The 9,621-nt window shown below is 31.5% G+C and overlaps 1 long non-coding RNA gene across 1 annotated transcript; it reads right to left on the reverse strand.

Annotated features, from left to right (window-relative positions):
- Positions 1-2,687: 2,687 nt before the first annotated feature.
- On the reverse strand, positions 2,688-6,114 carry LOC145694081 (uncharacterized). Its single transcript, XR_014132915.1, has 3 exons — positions 5,976-6,114; positions 3,763-3,993; positions 2,688-2,818 (listed from the first exon to the last, which is right to left on the reverse strand). It is a non-coding gene; the product is annotated as an uncharacterized LOC145694081 (long non-coding RNA).
- Between the last annotated feature and the right edge of the window lie 3,507 nt (positions 6,115-9,621).

A 9,621-nucleotide genomic window follows, 5' to 3' on the forward strand; every position in this document is an offset into this window, starting at 1 on the left:
TTCCTGGTAATGGTACTAATGTTTTTCTTTTTACGCATTTCTGTTTGTTACGGTAGGTTGAATCTAGATCTACAGCGTCACTAGAGTGAAAAATTAAACACCTGTTTTACACATGAAGATTTATACAATTAACACTTTTTGGTACATCAAATCATTATTTTATACAATTCAGTCATATGTTAATAATTTATTATATTATTTTAATGCGTTGTCAGTACCTGAATTAGAAACAAATGAACTTAAAAAAAAGCATTCTTGATGAAACGAACTTTTTTTTTTATAAAGGAGAAACTGAATACTAGCCCACATAAGAGAAATATTAATAAAAGTGAAAAATGAATGAAAATTTTAATTTAATGTCCCATGTTTATGCCCTTTAGGTTAAAGGAGATAAATCATTAAGAAAAGGGAGTGATATGGAAGAATTGGTGGAATGAAATTGTAGGATGAAATGGGAGAACTCTGGAAAAACCCACGGACACAATACTGTTAGCACAAACTCACATGGGCTGGAACCAAACCACGAACCCTCACTAAAAGTAAGATCTTTACCACTGAGTCGCTATTCCTTCCACATACTACTACTACTACTACTACTACTACTACTACTACTACTACTACTACTACTACTATTAATAATAATAATAATAATAATAATAATAATAATAATGATAATAATAATAATAATAATAAAAAGAAGAAGTAGGCAAATATCTTTCTAGATTGATTTATTGATCAGAATCCAATAAACCAAGAAAGAATATGGAATTCATTATTGTGGTTTCGCAAGGGGCACATTTGTGTTACGTGTTTAATTAACGAGAACGCAGAATCTTTCGGAGCGATATTTGATTTAGTACCTGTAGCTATAAAAACGTTTCCATGATCCACGAGATTTCTGCCAAAATAATTATTTAAATTTATGATTGCATTTTAAGTACAGCTAGTAAGTATTAATTGATCATCTCGTACTCTGGCAAGATGCGTAACACAAAATACAGTTTGATTCTTTGTAGTTTACCATCCCTTTTCAGCAACGAGGTTTGCATGGCTGTACAGTTTTTAAGATGGAATTCGAACCATCATAATGCGTTTAAATTCCAAAGGTTTCTCACTGGGACCCCGTGCACACAAGGCACGCACATTAGTCACTGTACCAACGGGAAGGGTAATATATTTCATGCAGCCATTAATGATGTACTTTTATGTATACAACAGAGTAATTCTCTTAGTCTAATATATACCGTTCGGTATGGAAATTTAAAAAAAAATGAAACATAAAGTTACAGTGTGAGGAAGAAAAAAAGTAAGCCACTTCGAAGAGAAATAACGAATTCCACTGCAGTTTTCTTTCCAGAAAGTGCAACTAAGACTTCATTTTGTTTGTTTCATTATATATGATATATTTAGAATTGTGAGTAATTTTATTATTTGTATATTGTGTTCTATCTATCCATATTAGTTTCTTACTAGATTTAAAAATACATTTCTTGTGTAGTTTGTCTAAATTAGACGAAATCGAAAATATTTATAAAATATCAGATTGACTTTTATTACTAGCTTATACATTATTTACATTTATACCTTCATTGTGTGTTTGCTGATTCTAACAAAGTATCGCCGTGTTTCTTACATTTATTAGAAAAATATATTTGAAAATTAAATCCGTAATAGTTTCAATATGCTATGTTAACTTTTTATTTAAGAAGAGTATAATTCTCAAATAGGTAATTTAGTTTACCCTTATCTATACTGTTAATAGAAATTGTTAAATAATAATAAATATTGTTTATATGATTTTATATTTTTAATTCTAATGCGATGAGCGTTATATTTTCCTAGGCCAGAATTAAAAATTAATTACTTCTATTCTGTTCTTGCTCGTGCTAGCAAAATGCAAAAGCGTTCGTCATGATAAGTTTATTCCTAATATAAAGAACAATGAAGCCAACTTCCTGCCAATATAACTTTCGAAAAATTATTATCAGGTGTATACTAGTAGTTGGTAATGTGTGGTGCCCACATCCACTTACATCGTTGTTTTCTATGGCGTTCAATTGGCGGATGATAATACATACTTTCAGGGAGTTGTTCTCCAACCCCTTATAATGCTGGATGAAGATTGAAAATTCAATGTTGCCATCATGATATCAAGTCGTTATTATGTGCTCACCGTAGCGTTGCCTACGACGGAGAAGTTGAACTTGTTTTGAAAATCGTCTTTTGGAAGCGATGTCTCGTCTTGGAAAATGTATCTATTTCTATGGAAAGATCTTGATTTGATTTGATTTTAGTTTAGCGTCCCGTTCAGCAGCGAGGCTATATGAGACGTGGACCTACTGATTAACGTGGAATCCGAACCACATGAGCTCCCGCCGGGAATCGAACCCGGGTCTCCAACGCCAAAGGCGCGTACGCTAACCGCTTAGCCACGAGTGAGCTCTATTGAAAGATCTCTGTCTAGTCTCGAAATTTCAGTCTCGTCGCATGTGCAACCCCGTTATCGTTTGATTAGAGATAAGCTACATTGATCAAAATTTGTATTTATCGCTGACATTTAAAACGTTCATTCAAAATTACGTAAGACATTTAAATGTTAAAACTTGTTTATTTATAATTTGTTACAAGTAAATTTCAAGTGTTTTGTCACTTGTAAATAATGTAATAGCGTAATAAAATACGACATATTCTTTAAAGGAACATTACATTTTTATTGTTGCTTGAAAGACATTTATAAAAGATATCATACAGGCATGATGTCACACAGGAACAGTTGTTAATATGTTGAACAGAAATCATTGAAGAATGAGGTAGTTCACTGGAAGAAAGAGAAAATAAAATGAATACATATTAAATTTATCTATTTGTTCTGATTAACTATAATTAATTAAGTGTTAATTTATTAGCTATAATTAATTAAGTGTTAATTTGTTTATATGTTTGCTTATTCATTTCTGAACCGTAAAAGTTCCAATTAAGTAGATATAACAAATGGTGAATATTATGAATAAATAGTAATTTCTCATTACATAAACACTACATTTTTTATGGTTTGTCAAGTTACCCCATATTTATATTATTACCACATATCGAAACGAAGGAGGCAGATTGCGCTAACGGTCAATAAACGGCAAACGAAACTACAGGTGCAAGCAGGGGTGGAGTTATTCTTCTAGTTACATTATTTTATTTTTCTGCCTCAAATCCTTTACTTATAAGGGTATACATTTATACGAGCAGTACCAGGAGAAAATTTCATAATTAGGCGACAGAAAATAACGGACGTCCGAGGCTAATCCACAATGAACAACGGGACCTCCCGGGATCATCCGTATTTACTCTCAGGACATCCATAGGACCTTCTCGGAATATCCAGATGTTCATTAATATCCCGGAAAACGGGATATTCAACGGGACCTCAAAGGGATGTCAACTGGTATATCGTGGAATAATGTGGTCCTATGTATGTCCGAAGTGGAATCTCCTATCCCATCTGGGACGTCCCGTTTACATCCTACGTAGAAATCCTTCTGTTCTGCATGGGACGTCCTAATTTTACGTAGTAACTTTTGTAAATTCACTGAAATTTGTAAAAATAAAATTTCTAGCATATCTACTGTAAATATAAATTTTACAACATTCTGTATTTGTTTTTCGTAAGACTCTTAGATGTGATAAGTATCTAGCGTATATTAACTTATCTATACTAAGTTCTTAAAACTAAAGGAATGAATTTGTTAATAAGTGTGTAAAAATACTAACTCAATCACAAAATTAACCGTAGATTCCACCAATTCCATATCCCAATCCGTAGCCTCCAATGCCGTATCCACCAATACCTCCGTATCCAATGCCTCCAAGTCCGTATCCTCCATAGCCTAGACCATATCCTCCATATCCTAATCCAATGCCTCCTAGACCAATAGCTCTCTTGTCTCTGGCAGATTCTTCAGCAAAAGAAACAGCCACGAGGGCGAAGAGGGCGAGTAGAGCCTAATAAAAAATTAAGAGGAAAATGTTTTTTAAACGAATATCCTTAAACTTACGATTATTCAAAATGCAGACTATGTAGAATGGAAAATTTTATTTTGCGGATATACTTAGCGATAAATTAAGTTTAAAAGAGAACTCTGGAAGTCAAATGGCTAACGTTCTCGCTTTCTTTACATGTCTTTCTAAACTTAAAACCTACTAGCAATACCCAGCATTAGACAAAAGTCGAAGTACTGTTTTCTACCTGGGAAGATCTGCTTCATCATTCTTGGATAATGGATAAGCGCATTGAGCAAAGTCAGAAATTACAAAATTTAGTATAAATGTACTTTATGTGTTACAACTAATACTATTAAGCTTCCCTTTGATGGAATTACTCCAACTGGGCAACGAGTTTTGATTCATAAGTTATGAGAACTAGAACTTAGACGAAGTTGGGCATTGAACAGAAAGTTAGGCATGCCAAGATTCTAGCCTACTGTTTTGTTTTCAAACCTGTAAGTGATTATACTGTAAATATTTTTCTCTATCATGGTGACCTGATTATTTAATTTATCTTCATGAATCTTCTTAGCAGGGTACTTTTTATCCTGAGTACCATACCCCACACATATTCATAGTAGTTTATTCCATAATATGGACTAGCTCGTTTCATTTGTATGTTCTTAAATTTTTTGTTTTTTATAGATCACTATGGTTATATAGGTAATCGATTTTTAAAAAGTGATTCCTCAAAACAAAAGACATTTATTAATTGTAAATAAAGTCCTATAAAACAAAATTCTGAAATATTTGGTAATCTCAATTCACTTTCTTAAAAGCTGCTCAAAATGATTCTGATTTCATGCAATAAGTATTAGAAGCAAATTACATGAAATTAGTATTGTAATTACGAGCAGTAAAAAATCATATTCATGCTAAAATAGTTTGTTTAGAAAATACTGTTACTTTCGAAGGCTGGCACTAAAATTTCCTTTTTCTATTTTAATTTTATTCATAACGATTGTGTTATGTTCATGCTAAACTACCAAAAGAGACAAACAAGAAATATGTATGCCTTATATCGTTCGAATTATAAGTGATAAAATAATTCTTTTTAAGGAAGATAGATGTCTCAGTTAATAAAATATAGTTGCACATTACAGAAAATTGTTTATCAGGAACTATCTTAATATAATTTAACACTAATGTTCAAGTTCGCAGTAATTTATATATCTAGCAGAAATTATTCTTTGAAAATTGAATGAATTGGAGTTCAGCGCCTCTTTCAGCAACAAGGCTACATAAGACGGGGGCCCACAGGTTAACATGAGGTCCGAACAAATGAATTCTCAGCGGAAACTGAACTCTGGTCTTCCGCACCAAAGATGCATTTGCTAACTATATAGACATAAGGAAGCTCCACCTATGTACTCTGTGTTACACAATTATTAAATGTGTAACCATTTTCATATTAAACTGTACTACTTTCTCCTCTAAGATTATAAGGAATAAATAAATACATTTCTCCTGAAGTTGAGACATAAGCAGCATGCTAGATTGAAAATTTCAACTAAACTACAGAAACAATACGTATGTAGTATAGATTCTACAACGCTACAATGCTTCTTTCTTTCTTTCTTTCTTTCTTTTCTTTTCTTTTCTTTTTTTCTTTTTTTTTACCTGAATTCAGATAAGACTAGGCAATGTATGTAGCATTTATGTTAAAGTTTATGACACAATGCACTTTCAAATGCATAAGAAATAATGATATCATATTTTAATGATATATTATTATTATTATTATTATTATTATTAATAATAATAATAATAATATTTTTCTTAAATACTCGTACATGCTGCGGTTTATCGTTATACGTAGCGAGATAGAGACCTATTCTATAGATACTGATGATTATATTGCATTAGACAAATCATAATTTTAAAAATTATAAATGACTAAAAGAATATGAGTTATTAAGTTTATATAGTAAGAAACTTACCAAGACCTTCATGATAAAATAAGTATGATTGTTGGTTCTAGGTAGAAATTGAACTGTACTCGTTCACGATGGACTCAAAGAATTTATACTCAAACCTTTGTAAACTTTCGCACTAAACAAACCAATGAAATACCATGTCCGAGACATCGGTAACTTTCCAGGATGGTGAATGATTTCATATTTGGTTTTTCTACCTTTTGTTAAAAAAAAAAAAAAAAGATTTCCGCCAAAGGAATTAAACATTGGGAAGTGGTTTCCACATCCAACCTTGATTTTTTTTTTCACATTGGACAAACAAGAAAAGAACAAATTCTGCTAAGAGAGAAGATCTCATAACTTGACCTTGATTTATACAATTTTTTTAAAAAGGAAAACAATCATATATACCTACTACATGACGCTTTAGAGAAAGTATGATTTTCATTATATTTGGTATTTTGTACAGAAATCTTGAAAGCGTACATAATATATAGAATTAGAAAAGTATAGAAGTTAGAAAATATGAGATCTGCATGGATTAGCATAGGATATGCTAATTTTGTGGTAAATTGAACATAAGGCTTATGAACCGCACTTATATTGCAGGATTTTCCATAGTGTTTTAATGAACAGATTTTATAATGCTGGAGAATTATTTTGTTTGTAGTTAGTAATAAATGTTGTTAGCACATTCTGTATAGAGAGTGATTATATTTTATAAGAATCTTTGTGTTAGCTATGAACTGAATGCTTTTAACATTATGAAGGCAATATTTAATAAGTTTAATATTACAGGATGTACACTTTTGATTCACTATATGTTTATTACTGTTTACTTACTAGAATGAAAAAAATGAAATGAAATCTTTAAGTTTTACGTCCCACGGTTATGCCGGTTAGGCTAAAAGAGACGGTGATGATGAGAGATGAGTGAAATGGTGGAATGAAGAAAGTGGGAGGAAACGAGAGAACCCCGAGAAAACCCACAAGCACAGTGTTTGTCCACCACAAAGTCCACACGGCGTGAGCTGGGATCGAACCAGGGACCCCAAGCACCGGAGGTAAACGCTTACTAGAATGAAATTGACATATAGCCTATTATATTGTATGATAATTACTTGTAAATAAACAAACAACTCGCATTAAATGAGAATATATAAAAATATTTACAAGCAGAAATTGTAAATACGGTAACATTTTAAGAATTTTAAATGGTGCAGTAAGTAAATTATTTAATCTATCCATATTTGCAAAATTTGAAAGTGACGCAATGAAATGGGCTTCTCCATTATATCCAGTTAACGTGGCTAGGAGACAGAAACTAAATAAATGAAAAATAGATAATATGGTTGAATATTGTATGAACTTGTAGTGATTTGCAGCGTTAATCCAGTGGTTCCCAACTGGTGTTATCACGACACACTTGATGTATTTCACTCCTATAACTTGAAATCAATTTTAAGACTGACTGAGTACCCAGTCATGCCATCGGTGGGAGCAGAAATGCATAATACAACATAGAGATACTACTTTATATAAACTAATAGGATTCACTAATATAATTTATATTGTTATTAATAAAAAAAATCAGACAAGTGTGTCGGGATGTCGTAGACGTGTAGAAAAGTGTGTTAGTCAGTGAAAAAATAGGTTAGGAAAAAGTGGGTAATTCTATAAGAAAGGCTCATGAAAATGACCAACATCATATACAGAAATTACAAGAAATGAAATATTCTTGTATTATTAAGGACTTGTATTGTAAGCAAAGGATTTAACACGAGCTAATGTATTTTCAGAAATTGAGTTCTAATACAGAAAAGAGAAAGGAATGACGGGAAAACGTCTTCAATTGCACCGGGCTCCAAATTGGTAAGGTCCCATACGTTAAATAACAACAATAATAATAATAATAATAATAATAATAATAATAATAATAATAATAAACAATGTTTCCAGTTCATTTGAAGTAGACGTTTCTATGTGAGAGGAATCTTGAACACCTCATTCCGTTTCCAAACGATGTTGTGTTTTGGTATGGTGAGGGTTCAAGGATGAACTAGGAAATTTGTTGCTTCATTTAATTTAGAGCGCCTTATCAGTGTGGACCCAAAACGCTAGTGCGATTTAAAAAATGCATTATATATATATATATATATATATATATATATATATATATATATATATATATATATATAAATTGGAAACCACCCATTTCCAACAACGTTCCTCTCTTTCCATGTTTTCCTATCTTTACTCATAACGATAGTGGTCTGTAGCCTTAGAATCTATGGACTTTGACCTTCCATTCACATGTATAAACTTCTCATTAGAAATATGTTGGCATATGTTCCAGCATTTTTAAAATTTTCACTTTAAAGGGAACAGTTTAACGTTTTCTGTAATTTCGTTCTTCACATTTTGTGATCGCATCACAGTGTAACGCTTAGATTTCCGTAACGTAAATGTAAATGTTTTATTTTATATTTATATCTAGTACAAATCGTAAAATTTTAAATAACTTTTGAAGAAAAACAATCCTATTCATGATGTTTTCCTTTTAGGCCATATTTATTGGTTCGTCTATACCCCATTGAACAGATGCCCGAAGAGTAGTGTGGCCCTCACCACCATTCGCGCGCCAACCCAATGAAATACAGAACAACCACAACGGCTTAAAAGGACTAACTCAAATTATGACCAGACGAGTTTTATTTCCAAATTATCGAACGTCTATTGCATCTGACTATATAAAAAATTGTGTCGCTAATTCCAAGATCTTGCTGAAGTGACACTCAGCATCGAAACCTTTAAGCTTTACTTAATGAAGAATATCATTAATCTGATTTTTAGTACTTCAACTTGAACACAATATTAATCAATCAACTGTATATACGAGGATGTACTGTTTTCAATTTTATCAAATAAAAATTTTTAATATTTGTATATCTTTTATTGCTATTTTATATTCTTTAAACAACAACAATACTCCTTCATCTCTTAAGGAGTCATTTTCAAGAATGGATAACAAGATTCCTTTAAGAAATTGAAAAGGAAGAAAATTCATTGTTACTACTAACTGTAGTATACAGTTTACTGTTGAGGTTAACTCCATATTTCACCAGGCGTGCCCATAATTATAATATCCAATCAATAAACAAACAACACTAAAAATATTACTATTATTTTCCTATAATTCAGCATATTTTAAATACTAAACACATTCCGTTTACGTAGGGCAGAAGCTTGATATCTATATTTCATTTCACATCAATATTCATCTAGTTATCCGCAAGACCGTGCATGACATTGATATCAAAGCAATATAACACACAATAAAAAAGTCTACCTAACTAATCTAATCTAACCTAACCTAACCTATAACTATCCTACTCCTACTTCACCTAGTACCAATCTTGAAATTTCAAAAGGTTTTATAATATTTAGAGACACATTTCATTCTTAAAAGGGGCGGATAACTCGCACATTATATATATATATATATATATATATATATATATATATATATATATATATATATAGAGAGAGAGAGAGAGAGAGAGAGAGAGAGAAAATTCACACCATACGAAATTCACACAATGATAAAAGAAATCAGACACATAAATAAATCGCACGCTACAATTGGAGTTGCTCTCAACATCTATTTACG

The sequence above is a fragment of the Thermobia domestica genome, chromosome 9 (genome assembly GCF_964235325.1).
Source record: "Thermobia domestica chromosome 9, izTheDome1.hap1.1, whole genome shotgun sequence".
In the NCBI taxonomy this organism is placed as follows: Eukaryota; Metazoa; Arthropoda; class Insecta; order Zygentoma; family Lepismatidae; genus Thermobia; species Thermobia domestica.